The 17,285-nt window shown below is 38.4% G+C and overlaps 2 protein-coding genes across 3 annotated transcripts in view; one reads left to right on the top strand and one right to left on the bottom strand.

Moving 5' to 3' along the window:
• Positions 1-17,285, top strand: part of LOC145985455 (spondin-1-like) — a 129,647-nt gene that overhangs the window by 6,433 nt on the left and 105,929 nt on the right. The gene's annotated exons all lie outside the window — the stretch shown is intronic.
• Positions 1-17,285, bottom strand: part of LOC145985454 (uncharacterized) — an 87,306-nt gene that overhangs the window by 61,442 nt on the left and 8,579 nt on the right. The window lies entirely within an intron of this gene.

Genomic DNA, 17,285 nt, shown 5'->3' with positions numbered 1-17,285 from the left:
AAAAAATGTCAGCACTTGCATGAATCAGTGCCGAGGATATTGGTTTGAACATTAGACTGTGCAGGATTGCTTTAAGTTATATGCAAATACGCAACATTTATATTCTCCTTGCCATGCTTTAACATGAAGACATCAGTTATTGAACTTTGTAACTCTTTTATAATTTACATTTACATTATCGTGTCGGGAAACATACTGTCTTGGCTAATTATAGGCTACGGATTTCATTGAACGTAATGCCGTTGAATGAAAAAGATTTTAAATAAACTGACTTTTGCAAAACTTTGAAACTCTACCCGATTTTAAGGTACGGTAGGCGGCTTGTCACTCTGCAGCTGATAGATTCTACTGCGGGTATTTTAACCTCTTCGTACTTCACTTGGAAACGGACGTAAGTAGTTCCAGTTTTAGAAATACCACTATGTTAAAAAAAAGTTTCTGCTTTGGAGATGTGAGTAAAGTTTATCAAAACGTCAGTACGCTACGGCTAAATTGCGCGCGCGCGCGCGTGTGTGTGTGCGTGTGTGTGTGTGTGGAGGGGGAGGGTTTATATGATCAACATAAAAAAGACACAACTTCAAACGTTTTCGCGACATGTTCCGTGAATCAATGGTGAACGATAAGAAGCAACATAAATCAACATAACTTATGAATAATAATCAAAAATTCCGAAGAGTTGCCAGAAATTATTTCTCATGTATGTTTTAACTTTCAACTTGATTACCTTTATATTCTAATTTACTGCTCAAATTATTATTATTGTCTTGTGATTTTATCCTTATTTTATTTTCTTGTCATTTAATTTTATTCGTAATCTTTATAATTATTTCGATCTGTACTTTTGGCATTACGTGGTAGATCAGCTTGCCCAGCAATGACTACGTAACTTTTCATATATTTTCGAAATCCGCAAGAAATAAATTGGGCCAATTTTTGTGTGGAGTCATTCAAAACACCGAAGTTAGTGAAAAATCTTACTTTTTCTCTTAAGGCCTTCCTTTCTCACCGCACAGGAGAAAATTTCTTCCCTCGCCAAAAAGTTCTCTCCAGGAGAGAACCAGGAGGGGACAGAATGAACGCCTGGCAAGAGTGTTGGAATGTCGCCACTGCTTCTTAATCGACGTCACAATAAAGAGTCAAGCAGAGAATGGAAGGTTTCAGTGTCACTCGGAGCGAAGAAAAGGGGGAAGAAGCTCCTTTGTTCCGGACAATCCCCGACCGCCATTCGTCCCCCGACTAATCGCGGCGCATCGCCTTCAATTAGAGCCTGCCACAATCGGATCAGCCGAGTGCCTGAGCCTTTTGTGGGGGAAATCCTGAGGCTTCTTCCTCAAATCTTCCCCTTCAGCTTCCGGTTGCTGATACTTGCGAATTTCTGTTGCAAATGGCAGATTGAATTTCATTCAAAGTACGTATCTCTTAGAAAGGGTTAAGCTTCGTGGAGGTTTCTATGGAAATTAGCTAAGTTTGGGCCAAGTTGTAACCAAGTGACGCATTGTGAATACATAGATAATAAATATGGTACAGATAACAGACTTAAACTTGCAGACAATATTACATATCGGAAACATTCTTATGTTTATAGAAGTATTATATATTCAGAAACTAAATGTTCGGTTGATTATGGCATTGCAAGTTAAAATTCAAAAATGGAAATTTTAAAACTACACGTTTCATTTCCAGGATTTATCGTGCCCAGGGTTTTCGAAGAGGGGTTGCGTACACTTTTTTTAGTACGAGAAGGACATAGTTAGCCCTCATTTTACCGTATTTTCCTGCCCTTGTCGTTCTTTTTGTTAACGAATATTGCGCCAAAGAGGGTTATAACCCCCACCAACCCCCCTTGGGCACTCCACATCCTTTTGTATTTCACTAGTACAATATACTAGTACCTTTCGCTGTTACCAATCAGTGGCGCAGGAACGTTTTTCAATTTGGGGGGGGGGGCACAAATTTTGAGCTCCACACCCTTCACATATAATGTCTGCTGTGTGTGCGTCAGGGGAAGGCATGAGAATATGAGAAATTCCATTTGATATCCTGTTTTTTAAATGTAAGATTCGCGTAAGAAAAAATATTTGTTCAGAATTTTATGGTTATTTGAAAGCTGTTTCTTATCAGGATTTAATAGATGGAACTGTGAACCTTCTTCTAAGCTTATTTGATATTTCATGGAACATAAATTCAGAAGTTTTGTGAATGAAAATTGAGAACAAACGTAATCTATTCATTTTAATGTTTAGGAATCCATTTCAACTAGAAAGTGTATCGAGATGAAGCTCCTTTTCGCCCTTGCCTCGAGTTGTAAATGTTTCTCTTGTTCTCGTCTCGATCTCGACTCAAAACTGTCAAAAAAATATTTGTGACCCAATTGTGCTGGGATAAGCAAATCGGGACTAGGTCTCCAGTTTAAAGTGGAATTCGAACCACTATACAATGTACCTTCACCAGACATCGATCTCAGGACCCCTAGAAAGGCGAGAAGGCCCGTTATCTTGTCTCAAGTCGTGAAATATAAGGTACAATCATGTCATACATTGTCTCACAGCACAGAGGCTCCGCTGGACTTTTGACAGCCGCCAGCGAAGCAGTTTTCGAAATTTCCAGGACCTCCCCGATGGCGCAGTGGTAGCGTGTCGCCTTGTAATCAAGGGGTCCCGGATTCGATACCCGGTGGAGACACATAGTGGTTCGGATCCCACTTTAAACTGTAGATCCAGTCCCAATTAGCCATACTGTGCATAAAGTGGGCTTAAAACACCAACTCAATCAATCGAAATTTCCTCTCAGTTCGAAAAACAGTTATGATATTCCAAAATCTGAAAAAAATCATATGCTTAAAATCCCTTCTAGAGAATTCATATGAATCTTCGTGTGGTGTGATTTCGCAGTTGACTAGATATTCACATAGTTTAATAGCCTTCCTTAGTAACGTAACTGCGAAATTTATCCATTTCACCATAATTGTCCAAAATAACATTTGAACGACCATATCGCTAAATTTTACAAAATTAAGCAAAGGCGTATATTTAGTTGTTCAACTTTGAACGCTGAACATTGAGAAGGCTTGATAAAGTTGTTTTCAATATTTTAAAATTACCCCTGTTGATGCGAGTTCTTTCTCGCTTTACTTCTTATGAAGTTGAATTTACTTTCTAAAACTTGTACAAAAATTGCAATTTTTAAAATTTACCGTATACTTTCAATAAAATGTAACTAACACTTTGTAGAGGAAGTATTTAGTCTCTAAAAAATCCATTTGAGAAATTCGAAAGTGAAGGTCAGTCGTATACCCTTCTGAAGCAGATTTATATCTTATCTTCCAACCAATCGGTTACTTCTTTAGAAATGTGCGTCTCCAAACACAGAGGAGCATTACCCTGTAGAAAAATATTCTTAAATTAAACATTAACTTGTTTTAATTAGAATTCACGTGCGTTAAAAGTTTTTCCAGAGTACAGATCAAGTGAACTAACTAGTACATACCACATACATTTTGGAAAGGAAGATAATGCTTGTAAACTTTAGCTTTGAATAATTAGAAAAGAAATTATTCTGAATAGTAACATCTTCTTTCTGTCAAATGTTTTGAGGGGGGTACAAGGGGTACAACTTGGATCTACGGATTTAGGAGGTTAATTGTATCCCTGTAACCCCCCCCCCCGTTTCTGCGGCACTGTTACCAATAACCTTTACTGTAATTTCACATTAATGTAGAATGAAATTAGGTGAATTATTGCTACGTCTCGTCCGAATATAAAGCTGGTGAGGGTATATATTTAAATTCTGTATGCGAATGCTGTAAGCAAATATGAACCTAATCGTAAATAGCGATATCCCCCAAATTATTATTCTCACAATGAGTTAAACAATGACAAGAAGACCTACAATAACGGCTGGCGGTTCGTCGGGCTGGTCACCCGTCACCCCAATACTGGTCTAAGACCTCCACGCTATAACAGGTGACGGAGGAACAGTGTGAGAGGGAGGCCAGCAGTCGGTAGGTAAGCCAAGGCCCTACAAAGGGCTGTAGCGCTGTGGGTTTAGTCTAGTTAGTTAGTTAAACAATGAAAATGTTCGCCTTTGACCTTATCAGGATGAATCATCCAACGCTCGACTAGAATAAATACAGTTACGTTACCTATTATTAAAGCTCAAACAAGGATCATAGCCGCGATGGTCTAATCGGTCGGGCGTCTGACTGCCATGCGTGAGACCCAGGTTCAATTCCCGTGCTGGGTGAACTAAGGTCGGAACTATTCCGGCCTTGTCCCCACATAAAGCGGCTCTGGGGCTCACCCAGTCTCAAATCAATGGGTTGTTGATTTTATTACATAAAATCTGGTTGGGATCTTACCCCACCACACCATTAATGTTGAGCATTGATATTTGATGTGATTCTTTATTTTACATTTCGTGTGAAGTTGTTATGACGTCTGTTTTTTGCAGATCACAGTAATGATGATATTATGACTCAGTGGTTCATGAAATTGTAATTGTTGGAGATAACAAAGCTGATGTGGAAAATGATTTCTGTGCTGATATTGGATCTCAGTCAGAAAATAGTGTAAAGTTTGTAATGCCTCCCTAAGGTTGGCTTATTTTGAATTCATGGATGAATAAGAAAAGATTCTGTAAAAAGGTTTATCATGAAAATAAAAAAAAATTGCAACCCTTCAAAAACAATTTCAATCCATTGATTTGTTTGATTTAGTGTATTGTACTTGGCGTTTCTGCCACTTGTGGTTAATCACGAATATGAAAATGAGTGATGATGTGATCAAACTGACGAAGGGACACTCGCAAAGAACACCCAAGCCCAGTCCGGAATTCGAACCTGGGACCTTTGGCGTTGTAGCACTCTGTGATAACCACTCTGCCACGGAGGTCGGCGCGAAATAATTTTTGTATTCAAATGTGATCTGTATATTTAAATTGTCCAAGGTCTTTTAGCTAATAGGAGTCCACTTTTCCAGAACTCTAGGCTTCGAACCCCGAGAAGTTTGGCGACAGACGCGGTTCTCCCCAGCCTCCTCGAACTTTGGCGTGGCTATCTCGCGAGCGTTTCCTTGCGGGAAGCATCCCCTTTGTCAATCGGAAGTTGATAACCCCGAGAGGTAGGGTAAAAAGCCTGTGTTTCAGACTATCGGAAATCAATGTTGCTTGTTGATGGAGGTTGGCTAATTAAAATGTAAAGTCACCAGAGGAGACCCTCCCCGCAGCAAATGAAGCCTCTGACGGACGTCTCCTGCATCTGTCGCGCTTCCAATTCCTCCGAGAAATCATTCGAAGAAGACAAGACGACCATGGATGGTTTTCCGGATACAAATATACAAATCTGACAGATAGAAAGTAAAATATAATTGATTAAATGTGGCTTGGCAAGCAAGAAGCGGAAAGAATGAAAATTGCTATGTCGTAATAAATGTTTTATTGTTTGCAAAGGACGTTGCTTTAAATGTAAACGCTCCATTTACTACTTATACTCGTATTTGCAATTACCAATGATATTTTTTATATATTATAAGAAGCTTTAGTTGCGTTCTCTTAGTGATTCATTCTCAAATTGTGAAAGCTACTCTAAGAAACACAGGATTATTTTATTCGATATTGAACACACAATTTTCTTTTTTGATGCAAAAAGATTTGTTTCTTGCAATTTAAGATTAGAAACTTCCATCAAGTAAAATACAGGGTAATTCAAAATTAATGGTGCAACCTTACACAGTTATTATGACGTTACTACTGAAAGAAAATCAGACAAGACATCAACATAACTTGGACCTTTGCCTCACCCTGTACTATACTTTTCTGCCACTTTTGACTAATCGCGAAGATAAAGGTGAATGGTGATGAGTTGAACTGGACGAGAGGACAATCACAAACGTATGTGGACGACACAACATGGGCCCCACGGACGATTAACTGGCCGTGAGTCCATACATCAGAGCCTCGATATTGTGCAAAATGCAGCCCAGGATATACTATGCAAGGGAGGTTGACATTTGTGTGTCTCCCGAGAAGGTAACTAACTCCCTTACACCCCTGTTGCCGTTTGTGATTCGACTATGTGTACAGGGGAAGGGGTTGAACAATTTCTCAGTTCCATCACGTTTCATCTCTCTACGTGTAGTTTGTAGAAATCTTTTTCTTGCAGTTTATGGACTTAAAAGATGAGGAGCGTCTTGAACTGCTCTGTTTGTCGTACCCTTCTGGCCTAGTTATGAAACTTCCCACGTTAACCCTTTCCGCTCCGATTATGTTCGCTTGAATGGGACGCCGTTAATTCCGTGTTCCCCATCGATCATAATGTTGTTTGCCAAATACCTGCCTCCGGAAGTGGCCTCATCCATCTCGGCGGGAGATCAGCCGCCAAATATCAGGCCCCGAGGCTTGTCTCCTTAACCCAATTAGGGCGGTAATTAAGTAATGCGGCGGCTGACGGGCAGCTCCTGGAAGACGGGATCGATGGCCGCTCCTTACCTGAGCACGGGAAGGGAAGGTTGTCTTCTTCAGGCCTACTCCCTTGCAAGCATGTTACGGGAACGTGCGCGAGTGGAAAGGCACGAAAGTAGCCAGGGAATTCAACGACGTGATCTGGACAAAATTACAAACAACTTGTCCCTGGGGTGTAAAGATGACCCTTCCATGTAGTGCACACAAATGTCAACCTCACTTCCACGTAGTACATCCTGGACTGTATTTTGCAGACTAACGAGGCTCTGGCGTCTGGGCCCAGTCTATTCCTCTATGGGACTTTTGTGGTGTTCTGTCAATATGTGTTTGTGATTGTCGCTTCATCTATTTCATCTTATCATCATTCATCCTCATTTTCGCAGAATCGCGAAGTAAAGTAAACAAAATCAACCAATCAAACTTGTTCCTCCAAAGAATAGCACAAGCGTGCCAGACTTTAATTTCAACAGAAGAAATTGCTTTTCGACTATTATCCCGTGGCGGCGATTAGGGGGTAGTTTCCCCCCCCCCTTTTTCGCCCCGCACGATGACCTTTTAATGCTAAGCCTTATCTACCATGAGAAAGTAAACTTGATCTCCCCCCCACTTTTGGCACCCAATCGCCGCCATTGCTATTATATTAACATTATGAGGAACTGTTTCAATAATCACTTTAAATATTATTGATGTGAAGTTATAATGTGTTTATATAATAGCTATAAGTTATTATGATCCCACGTTGGACTGCAGGTCCAGTTCCGATTAGCATTTATTTGCATAAAGTGCACTTTATCTATTCTCACTTGAATTTCAACTCAAAACAACCAATTTTCATATGAATTCAGTTTATGCTACATTGTGAATTCGGGATACTGAATGACAACTTCTAATTATTCTATTGTATCATAAATAATACCATAAGCTAATTCTAAAACTTTAGCATGACATAAGGATAGATATTATTATTGATTAATTCAAAAATTCTTGGATTCGATTTGTCACCTGCTCAACTTGTTAGTGTAGCGTTGTTCCTCCGAAGAATAGCAGAAGGGAACCATTCTGTAATTTCAAGAGAATGAGGTCCTTCTTTACTGTTATATTAGCATTTTGAGGAATTGCTTGTATAATAATTTTAAATATTACGATTGTCGAGTTGTATAATTTTATACAGAAGCTAAAAGCTATTAGAAGATCCAATTTTCATGATCCCATTGATTGATTGATTGACTTGTTTTTTTTTTACTTCGCTTTTCTGCCACTGTTGGCTATTCGCGAAGATGAGTGATGGTGTGAAGAAATTGATGAAAAAAGACTCGCAAATAACACCCATGTTCAGGCCGGGATTCGAACCCGGTGTCCATTGCGTCGTAGCGCGCTGTGCTAACCACTTCGCCACGGAGAACGGCAATGAATGCGTAAACTTTAGCGTGATGAGAGGATAGATATTATCATGGATTAATCCAGAAGTCATCAATTAGATCTAAGGTTTCGATTTAAAGTCTTTGGCCAACACCAAGATCTCTTGTTCCTCTTTAAGTATCTGCGCGATACATACCCACAATCGTTAAAAGCCATTTCTAATTGGAGAATTTTTCTGACAAAGCAAGGCGAGTAGCGGAAAAGGAAAATAATGGCTCAGCAAAAATGAAACTCGATCCATCCATTCACGGGAGATTAAACAATTAAAGGATTAAACAGTGGCAAATAAAAGACGTGTTTTTAGGTTCCTGCGGGACGGAGAACAACGGGTGTCCGTCGTTGTCTTTCATCTCGCTGGCATTTCCTCTTCTGTACTTTCCACGATTCCATTTACGTCACTGTCCGCAACATGAAAACGCACTTCATCTGACTCGGATGTTTCGGGAATCAATGTATGGAGCGGATTATCCCTTTATCGACGCCGACACGTTGTGTTGTCACCAGGATGAGGTTTTTTCATGAAAGAGCTGACGCGCTCGTCACTCGCTGGGCTTTGTTTAGTTGGATGGCACCCAGCTTCGAGAGCAGAAGCTCTGAAGTACGTAGTTGTAGTCACAGCCCTTGGAATTTTAAACAAATATTTAATTTCTCTTACTGTACAATCCAATCATCATTGTCAAAAGTTTAAAAATTAATTGAAAATTACAGTTCTGTTACTGCGTAATGCGTATATAGAACGTTCTATGGTTCTGCTCATGCTAGTCGGAAATAAGGAAACTGAAATAGGACTGGTCATGGAATATTTATTATTATTTAATTAACGTCTTGTTTAAAATGACGGAGTTAAGGCCGTACAAAATCTTCTCTTCCACTTAACTATATACATTAAATTATATGTAAATTATCATTTGCTCCTTGTATGTCTAGAAATGTTTTGAGACAAATATCAGGAACGTAAGTTTTCCCGTCCGTTCGGATGGGTTTCGATTGATTGATTGATTGATTGATTTAGTTTATTTTACTTCGCGTTTTGTGCCTCTTGGCTAATTTGCGAAGATGGGGATGAGTGATGAAATGATGAAATTGATGAATGGACATTCACAAACAACCAAGCCCGACCGGGATTCGAACCCGGGACCCTTGGCGTCGCAGCGCGATGTGCTAACCACTCGGCCACAGGGTCGGGCGGATGGGTTTCGAGAAGTTTCTCTCTTGTAAATATTATTGTTATTATTATGTATTGACACTTGTCTGAAAACTTTCGTTCACATACAAGGAGCAAATAATCTTTTGTATCCTGAGGGAATGCTTGCTCATTTGCCATGAGATCGCAACTTTTTTATTATTTATTTGGTTTTCGCTATTAAGCTATGCACTACTAGTTACATTTTTTACATTAAATAATTTTACAATATCATAATTTAATAATAAAATATTTTCACTTTTGATATAATTGTTAAGACGAGAAAATATATTATTTTCTTAGTTGAATTTTGCAAAAATATTGACAAGGAATATGGTCCATTATATCCTGCTTCATTTAGATATCTTAAGAAACAATCACGCGTAGTTGGGTGGAGTCATAATCAGTGGCGAAGCCTCATAAGAGGCCCGGAGGCCGGGCCTACCCTAATATATTTGGTTGGTTGATTTGGTGTTGTAAGTCCACTTTATGCACAGTAAGGCTAATCGGGACTGGACCTACTGTTTAATGTGGGATCCGAACCACTATGTGCCTCCACCGGGTATCGAACCCAGGACCCCTTAATTACAGGCGACGACGCTACCACCGCACCATCGGGGAAGACCTAATATATTTGGCTATTATGGATTATTTTATTACTTATAATTTAATTAAACGACGCCTTAATACAAGAAAACTGTAATTCTAGGCCTTACAATAATTTTCCCAAATTTCCATCCCTGCCAGAGGCTCTATCGTCGCATGTCGAGCCACTTCTCCGAGGACCTCAACTGGTCCCATTACAATCTATGTGATTCATGCGGGAAATCATAATTTCAGGGGCGCGTTTGCCCGAAATGGACACAGTGAGTCGGCCCTCACGCAGTGATACCAACCCTAGCATAATTGTGCTAAACGTAGTACAATTTGAACTTTGTTGGCACCTAGCACCCTGTGTTTGAGATAATGGTAAAATATAGCATCATCTATAAACATACGCCCCTGGGAGACAGATAAATTGAATTCAAAGGAATATATTATGAATTTTTTTTTTTTTAAAAAAAAAAATCGCAGATCTTATTTGTTTCAAACAAGAGGTAGCATGCCGATCCAGCCACATCTGGTCCACCGTCTTCTTTTCATCGTTTCTTTATCTTTCCTTACTTAGCTCACGAGGAACAATTTATTGAACGAAATTGCTAGGAAGTTGGGGGTCACAGATAAAATAATTTACAGTCGTCGAATTTTCTCAAACTTTTTCAAGCGTTATATTGAAGCAATTATATTGGTTAAACCATTGTAATTAATTTAATAGGGTAAATTACCAATATTGTTTAACTAATCAACAACGCATCTTCACATCACAACTCCCCACAAAATAAATGCATAAAATGAACTTAAGACCTAAGTCATCCGAGCACAATTTAGTTGCATTTAGAAAACTTTAAGAGTTTAATTGGAACACTTTTCCTGATTGGGAGGTTGACAACGCTGGGCACACGGTACAAACTGGGCTTCACATCTGTTTCTTGTCCAGCGTGGGGTGTCCAACGAAGGGAAAGGGAAGGTGAGGGTAGAAAGGCAAAGACAATTTGTTCAGAGGGCGAACAAAATATTTTTATCACAGTGTTCCGCGTTTTCGTTAGTTTCTCGATTTACTCCTGTTGCGTTGTTTTATTGTTATATTTTATCTTGTTTTTTCTTTTCGTTCATTTATTTTTTTATTGTTCTTTGATTGATTTGTATTTTTTTACTTCGCTTTTTGTGCCACTTTTGGCTAATTTGCGAATATGGGGAAGAGTGTTGATATGATGAAATTGACGAATGGACACAGAAACATTCATGCCCAGGCCGAGATTCGAACCCAGGACCCCTGGTGTCGTAGCGTGATGTGCTAACCACTCCGCCACTCGGGGCGGCTTTCATTGTTGTGAGAAAGGGGAATAATGACTTGTATAACTCTGGAATGCTACAAAAACAAGCATAAAAGCCCATTACCGGACATAGGAAGAAAGAAGGGACATCAGAGCATTTAGGACTGCCACTCGAATGACATCTAATTCATCAATTTACAACAAAATGAAGAAATACGATTTACGAGTTAGCACACATCAAGAGTTACTATTCAGGTACGTTGATAGATGCAATAATACGTTGTTACCTTTTCAAAAATAACTTTAAAGGTTATATTTTTTATATTTTAAAAAAAGTCGCACCCATAATAACACGAACTCACACGCCTGTGCCTACTCTTCCAGCGACACCACGCTTCGCCACTGGTCATAATCCGATGATCCTTCACTTGCACCACACTGGCAGTATGGGGATGTCGCAATCTTCCTAGTGTGAGAGTCTTTCGGGGCGAGGGTGACATTTACCCGACACCTAAAAAGGATTGTTAAAGAATTTCTTGAACTTCTTATTTGACCGTCCCGAAAGAAATGATAAGTCCTGAATTAGTAATTTTTTCATAGTTAACAAAAAGCCACCAACTCTGAGATAGGCCATTCTACTGAATGAGAAATTCCGTCGTGTAAAATTTACATTTTCGCATATTCAATCAAGTTAGAAGCTATAAACCAGTAACATCATACAGAAGCAAACAAAACTCGTAAAGAGAAATAATAATATTGCAGGACATTAACAATTCTTCACCCTTAAATTGAAAACTGAGAAATTTGCGTGATGCTTCAATCAAGGGACCAGTTTTACTCCACCTAGCCGTTCAATTTGAACACACAGAGATAAAAGTTCTTACGAGTTTAGGGAAATTTTGAATTCAAATACCTTGAATAATAATAATAATAATAATAATAATAATAATAATAATAATAATAATAATTCCTTTAATATTAATAATTCCTTTATTTAGCGGGCGAGGTTCAGCCGTAGGCTGCTCTGCCACCTAACCCTTGCCATAAGCTATATAAGAAAATATAAGTATATATAATATAATATGATAATATATGAGTACAGATGGAAAGCTTGATTACACTAAAGAGAAATTAAAAAATTCTCATTACCTACAATTACGAATATTCTCATTTCAGTAATATTAGTCATAAGATAATATAAATGTGAAAGAACAAGAACATATTAATAAAAAAATAAAAATTTGAAAAGAAAAAATATAAATGTGAATGTTAACATAAGGTTGTATTTAAGTAAATAATAATAATAATAATAATAATTTGAAGATATTAATAAAATTCCAATAGTTACCGTTATAGAGTATGAGTGTTTTGTAGTTTGTTGAATGCCAGTTCACTTCTAGTATGTGCTACTGTTCCGGACATTTCTGTAAAGTGCGTCTTTTTCACGATGTGTGGTGAAAAATCGGAAAATGGAATGGTTTGATGTTTGCGCAAATCTAAGTGTTTTAATGAATTTCTTGTCAGTAACACTGTAGACCAGTTCATTAGAAGCTTGTACAGTTCTATTTTGTCAAGAACAAACGGTCGCAGGTTCGAATCCCACCCACTCATTACACACATACTTATTATAAGTATTTAACATTGTAAGTTCAAAATTATATGAATATCCACACAAAGTTTTGGATACGTTAAGGAAGTCACATTTTCCAAAGTAAGTATATAATATAGTTGAGAAAGTAGCGCAGTCTTCCCTCCCGAAGCTGAAAAAAGAGGGTCATGGGCGGTACCAACCCTGACGTCACTCACGGGACAGAGATGACGCTGTCACTGACCTCTCCGCTTGTTATAGGATCTGCATTTGTGTGAGGGAACGTGAAAGTGCCTTGTGTTTCCTTTTTCTGTAGCTCTTGTGTCATAGGATAATTTTTGCCAACAACAATAACATTTCAGGAAAATGCCGCGCACTTGTGCTGTTGCTTTATGCCCGAACAACGCAAGAAATACAGTAGGGCAGGCACGTACCCAAGCAGTGGCGCAGGAACGTTTTTCATTTGGGGGGTACAAAATTCAGCCTCCCATATATATAAACACACATACTACTGCACCTAGAAATACATTTCCGGGGTCCAACCAAGTGTTGCAATAATAATAATAATAACAACAACAATAATAATAAATTATTTTAATTATAATAATTATATTTAAATTAAAATATTAATTAAATATGTAAGTTAATTAATATTGTATTGTTGTTATTACATGAATAGGTAAAAGATAGTAAAAGAATAGAGATATAAAAGCATATATTCATTATCTAGCTTACGTATAGTTAAGATCGCCAAGATTTGCATAAAAACAACTGCCCTGGCAAGGAATTTAATGTCAAATAGAAAAATAATTGAATATTTATTGAATAACAGACAAGGAGTTAGATCCAATTAACTAAAAGTAAAGTTTCTGATTAATATTTTATGGATATTATCATTAGTTGTGTGCATAAATCTTTTGGAAGCCTTCAAAGCCGTAAGAGCCAAATTCCTTGCCTTCCAATAAGTTCAGCGGAAATAACCATCGATTATATAACAAATGCTAAACAATTATATTTTGATTATTTACTTTTACTTCTTGGTAAGTCTTTCGGGGGAGTGTCCGGATACCCTCCTAAATACGTCCTTGATACTTAGGTATAATGTGAAGGCATCGGAAATATTCTATTTTAGAACAGCACACACGAATGTCCTGTTATTTAATACAAAATTTGCTTAACTATTTTTTCTTTGTTTTTTTTAGAATTTATGTTTTTTTAAACAGATTTTAAAACCAGATAAGAATTCTGAAACACATAAAGCTCTGTACTTCGTTCTGGCCTTATTTGAATTTAACGGAACGGAAAATCAGGAGTTCGAAATGTGAAAATTGCGAACAAAGATACATCTATTCATTTTAATGCAGGTTGAGATTAAAGGGGGTGAGGAGGATCTTGAGCTACCCCAACCAGGAATAATCACCTCCCACCCACTGGATATAGAAACCACATTATTGAATATACCATACTTATAGAGTTCCACTTCAGTTCATTCTAATTTTAAATTCCCATAGCTACACATAAAAATATATTTGAACAATTTATGGCAGATGTGTACCACATCCAATGTCTTTTAGAAGCCATGTATTTGGTATTTACTCAGACATCTGTAGGGCGTTGTATTAAAAAAAAGGAAAAAAACTGAATTTAGATGGTTCCCGCCAAAAGTCTAACTTTTAAATATTTGTGAAAAAATTGCCAAAGCTTTTATTTGTTATATATTTAGCTGTACCTAATGACACTCTTCAAGCACTGAAAGTACTATCATTACAAATACAAAACCGAAATCCTTCAGATGTCAGAGGAAGCAAGGTAAGGCATATGCTCAAAATGTTTTTTTTTTTTTCTTTTCGTTTCAATCTTTGGTGGACAATATGAAGAACCGCCCAAGGTTTCCTTTCCTATGTAGTGGTATTAAATGCAGATACATACGTGTGTTTTAGGATGACATGTCAATTTCTCGTTTATGTGAAAAGGTTAACTTTAATGTAAGCAAAAGCACGTGCGCGTCACAGTTAAAGATTTTCGCATCTACAAAGAAAATCCAAAACACATTCCCACCTCGCCAGCCTCCGTGGCGGAAGGGTTGGCATAGCGCGCTTTGACGCCAGAGGCCCCAGGTTGCCCATGTGAGTGTTCATCAATTTCATGATATCATCGCCCATCCTCATCTTTGCGATTAGTCAAAAGTGGCAGAAATGCGAAGTAAAATAAACCATACAAATCAATCAAACATTCTCATCTCACTCAAAGACCTTGCGAATCCAATCCAAAATCTACCAATAGAACCTGCAGAGTTTTTCATTTATCTCATGCATTCATCTGACTAATGTAATTTTCTTACAGATTGACTTTAGGGTTTAACTTGAAATGGCATTGTGTTTATGTTGCATTCGATAGCAAAATTGGATTTTAAGCAATTAATGTCCAATTATAAGTGTATCTAATAAATAGGTAAAAATAATCCCCCCTGATAATATCGCAAATTGCACCTTGTTTAAATGTGTAGGAAAAAAATTATTTCACCCAGGAATGATATCGCGATGCGAATGAGTCGAAAATTATCACAGTCTCATCTCGTCTCCTGTGTGGCGAGGTCCTTCTCGTTCTTGTTTGTGTTAATTTTTGTTTCGGTTTCCACTCGGAAGTCATTAAAACTTATTCTAGATTCACTTCATGCTCAGATAGGCTAATTGGGACTCTCTTAATATTTAGGTTTAAGTATAGTTTTCCGAACACCGCCTTACAAAGTTATGAAAAATATGGGTGAGGTACAGCAGTACATTGTACCCCCCAAGTTGGTCTGTAGTGTCTTGTCTCATTCGTGTATGTATTTCTTTTGGAAAATTCCATTTTAAATATTCAAAAGAAAATGGGATGAGTCATATACCCTTCTGATGAAGGGTTGGAATTTGTGGTATCTTTCAGCCTTTTGCTGATGCAATTAGGCTATCTTATCTTCGAATCGACGCGACAATTTCTTTAGAAAGGTGTACTCCCCCCCCCCCTTACGCAAAGGAGCATTCGTCTGCAGCGTGAATTTCTGAGAGCAAATCTGATTCCATCGTTCCACACACATTTTAAACAATTTTCATCTCCTTAAAGAGGTATCCAAGAACTTAGGTCAATGAAATAACTATAGTGGAACCACGAGCAAAACAACCTGCGCACACCCGCGACTCTTGTGTACCGTACCCCCGCGAGTAGCGGAGGGGAGAGTGGACCATGCTTCCTTATGGCCCGAGGTGGAGGGAAGAAGGGAAAGCTGCGCGGGGACTTTTCGTCCCAAAGGTATTTTTCCTTGTGGTCGATCTATAGTAGCAACCACAATGTATAGTGGAACCACAAGCAAAACAACCTGCGCACACCCGCGACTCCTGTGAACCGTACTCTCGTGAGGAGGGGAGGGGTGAGTGGACTATGCTTCCTTATGGCCCTATGGCCCGAGCTGAACAGAAGAAGGGAAAGTTGCGCGGGGACTTTTCGTCCAAGGTTTTTTCCTTGTGGTCTCTCAATAGTAGAATAAGTTTAGAATGGTTTAAATTCCTGTAGTAAGGAAGATAATGATTGATTGATTGATTTGGTGTTTTAAGTCCACTTTATGCACAGTAAGGCTAATCGGGACTGGACCTACAGTTTAAAGTGGGATCCGAACCACTATGTGCCTTCACCGGGAATCGAACCCGGGACCCCTTGATTACAAGGCGATGACGCTACCACTGCGCCATCGGGGAGGCTTAAGGAAGATAATGTTTGTAAGTTATAAACAATATACACTTTTTATTGGGCGAACTGAAAATAGGTTCTTTTAACAGTAGCACCTTGCGTCTGCTGTCAAATTACCAAGGGGGGGGGGGTACAGGGGGTACAACTCGATTTACGAATTTAGAGGGGTACAGTACCCTCCTTCAAAAATTTAGGGGGGTACAATGTACCCCTGTACCCCCCCGTTCCTGCGCCACTGTACCCAAGCAAAAGTTTTCGGCTTAAACTAGATAAAATGAGGATTTTGGTTTCTTGTGGTGTGAAATAAGATAATGTGACGATAATTTAAGGAGAGAAATAATTATCAAGGCAAGACGGAGAATGTTCTTTAACCCTGTTATTGATAATAGCACGCATCCAAAGTGGGGTATAGGGGCTTGACCCTCCCCCCTCTACAGGAAATTTTTCAGTTTACATTAGATAAAATTAGGCTTTCGGCTTCATCAATAATATGACAATAATTTAAGGAGAGAAATAATTACCGAGAAAAGACTGAAAATGTTCTATAACCCTGTTATTGTTACTAGCGCGTATCAAAGATGGGGATCAGGTGGCTCGAGTCCCATCAGGTATATTTTCAGTTTGCACTACATAAAATTACGTTTTTATCTTCTTGAATAATGTGACGATAATTTAAGGAGAGACATACTTATGAAAGCAAGACGGAGAATTACCCTGTTGTTGATAATATTGCACGTAAACTTTACTTGAGATTTCAGTGTTGTCGCAGTGAACTTGAGCGCTCTGTAGAGACTTGTCAGCATTTGGAAGCTGCACAACAAAAGTAGCGCCACACGTAGAGCGACTCCTTGTAATTTCTAATCTCTGGAAGGCTCGAGAGGCGATGTTCTTGAATAAGAGGAGTCGAACTATTGGCAATATATATGAATCGTTTATCTGTGGAACATTCTAGAATATAATGAGGATATAAATATGCGTTAATTAGAACCATTCCTAAATAGATATTCTTTGATCGGACCTTGGATCCAATGAGAAAAATGGC

Source organism: Lepisma saccharinum, chromosome 3 (assembly GCF_977018435.1).
Source record: "Lepisma saccharinum chromosome 3, izLepSacc3.1, whole genome shotgun sequence".
In the NCBI taxonomy this organism is placed as follows: Eukaryota; Metazoa; Arthropoda; class Insecta; order Zygentoma; family Lepismatidae; genus Lepisma; species Lepisma saccharinum.
This window is presented reverse-complemented; position numbering and strand designations above follow the sequence as displayed.